Source organism: Nicotiana tabacum, chromosome 11, assembly GCF_000715075.1.
Source record: "Nicotiana tabacum cultivar K326 chromosome 11, ASM71507v2, whole genome shotgun sequence".
Lineage (NCBI taxonomy): Eukaryota > Viridiplantae > Streptophyta > Magnoliopsida > Solanales > Solanaceae > Nicotiana > Nicotiana tabacum.
Genome location: NC_134090.1, coordinates 93,526,890 through 93,529,643, shown reverse-complemented (window position 1 = coordinate 93,529,643; position 2,754 = coordinate 93,526,890).

The following is a 2,754-nucleotide window of genomic DNA, read 5'->3' as shown; positions in this document are numbered from 1 at the left end:
AAGACTGTTCCATTGAGTTTTAATTTTTAATCTGAAATCCCCCTCTTCCTTGATTTCCTAATTGTTTGGACTTAGAAATGGTTTGGGATTTAGTCATTGAGGTTGGGTTTAGAGGTCTGCTGGTTTGAATGTGTGTTTGAAACTGATTTCTGGGCTGCAGTACTTCATTTTCTGGGTTTTGAAATTGTTTTGCTGGTTTGCTCTTTGTTACTGGAACCTGCTGCTGATTCCCTGCTGTTATTGCGGATTCTTCACCCCTTTCTTTTTGTCTTTTGTTCACTACCAGGTATTTCCTCAAACCATTGTCAACAAGTGACTAAGAACATGTATTTCGAGTTGAGGCCAGACTGAATGCAAGCTGTTTTGAATTTCATTACGTTTGTTCCCTCTATTTCTTTAATGTTTTGTAATAAGTCCTAAATTATACATGTTATCTTAGTTATCTCGTGTCTTTAGCATGTTGCATAGATGGACTTGTGCCCTTTAAGAGTTTGGGATTGACTTTTGGATTCAAGCAGAATGTGCTAGCTCCTTAGATTTTGTTACTGTTGGTATTGAAAAAGAGTTAATTAGGTTGAAGTTTCAGCTTGTGTTTGTAAGTTTAGTTTAGGTTTAAACTCAGGCATGAATATCGTTGATTTCATTATTAGTGTAGTTAAAGTTGAGCATGTATTTTTAGCAGCTTTTGAAATTTCCTTACATCCAGTTACTGTGGAGTAATAAAGCTTATCATGTTTCTTGGGTGCTATTGGTATTTTTGTTACTGGCAGGGGCTCAATATTGAGTCCTGAACCTCAGCTAGACTTTGTCCAGGTGTGGGTTTTTGGAGCCTGGGTCTTGAAGTCATCAGCAAGGGATGACGATATGCCTTTGCTACTCGGGCTTGTTCCTTGAGCCCGGTAGTTCGTTTGTTTGCTGCTGAATTTTCCTCACAACAGATTCGATCCAAAAATGCATAAAAAATAAAATCAGAAGCTCAGTTAGTTGATTTGTGCTTGATTAGTTTAAATTCAAAAGTTAAAAGGCTAATTCGATTTCGTGTTTCATATAGCATTAGTTGATTTGCATTTAATTGGTTCTGCAAATTGTTAGGCTCTAAGCGTTGGGCCTAATGTTGGCCCATCTGATGAATGTTTATTTTCTTGATTCAATTGCGTGCCTCCATGTCACTTCAGGCGCTCATTTGTGCATTGTGGAGACTCGCCTTTGAGTCTGTAACTTAGAACCAGAGAGTTTGTGAGTTTGGGCTCATTCTTTGGCCCAGACGAAACAGTCTCTTTCTAAAGGAACTCGGGACACTTCCTTCTTGTTGGGCCACTGGTTCGCTTGTGTTGAGGTCGGACTCCTTTGTTTAAAATAATTAACTTTTCCTCATGTGAGCTTCTAGGTAGTTTGGGTAAAACTTTTAAATGTGCTTAGTGTTAATTAATTAAGTCCATTAATTAGAATAGAGGTTGGCCGTATTAGACAATACAAAGTAGTTGCGCCCCTCCGAATTTTAGTTTGAATATCCTTTTAAAAAACAGAATTGAGGTGCGCCGCGCCAAATAAAATCTCCAATACGTGGCCCTCATTTAATTATTTCTTTTAAAATACTTAGAACTCATGGCGTGCCATTTAGTAAATTTCCATGGCCCTCGTAAAACTAAAATACGTAGTTTCTTTAGGCGCGTATTTTAATAATATTATCTTCCTAAATTCGGGTGTGCATTTCATGTGACCCAAATCCAAATCTTTAAACGTTTAACAAAATGTGCTTCGGATTGCGGGTGCATTTCATGTGGCACAATCCAAAGACAGGTTTTAAATGACGTTCAATCTTTTTTAAAATTAATTAAAAGCGGTTAATAGTTAAAATTGAAACATAGGGTAAAACATGTATTAAAATCATATAATAGGCCAATTATAATAGTTTAAGCGACCGTGCTAGAACCACGGAATCCTAGGGTGCCTAACACCTTCCCTCGGGTTAAACGAATTCCTTATTCAGAATTTTTGGTTCGCAGACTTCAAAAGGAAAGTCAAAATTTTCTCGATTTGGGATTTTAAAATAAACCGGTGGCTTGGGACCCCAGAAAACAAACCATCCCAAGTGGTTACTCTGAATTTAATGAATAAATAATCCCATATCGAATAATGTCACTTAAATTGGAAAAACTCCCTTGTGCTACCTTCGGGTGGTGTAAAAAGGAGGTGTGACAGCTCTGGCGACTCTACTGGGGAATCGAACCTAGAATCTCTGGTTCAGGGTTAAAGAATTCGAGCTTCGAATAGTTGTTATGATTGGCTTTATCTGTTATCTGATTTTTCTACATGTTTGAACCTAATGTGCTAAATGCTTTACCGCTTTTGATATTTTGTCAACTGTATATAAATTGTTACAAAACCTTTCCTCTCTCTGAGTCTTCTAAATCATGGAGAAGGGTGCACTTCGTGTGGCTTCTCTTCTGTGTAGAGTCTTATCCCATTTTAGAACGAGGTTCGGACAAGTTGCTAAGCCGGTGAAGCTTCTGTATTCCCGGTACGCTGCCCCCCTCGGCTCGAGTTGTCCGCTCGGGTAAGCCAGGTCTAGAACAATAAACCCAGGTTTTAAACCTAGTATAATAAAACCTCATGTCGGATCCCTAGTAGGAACGTTTGTTTGCATCACGTGCATTTGACTTAGGAGACTTAACACAGGGGTTGGGTCTGTCTAGGACAGGTGTACCCAAAATGAAAAGACCATCGTGATGCATCCTACTTGCTACTTGTGCA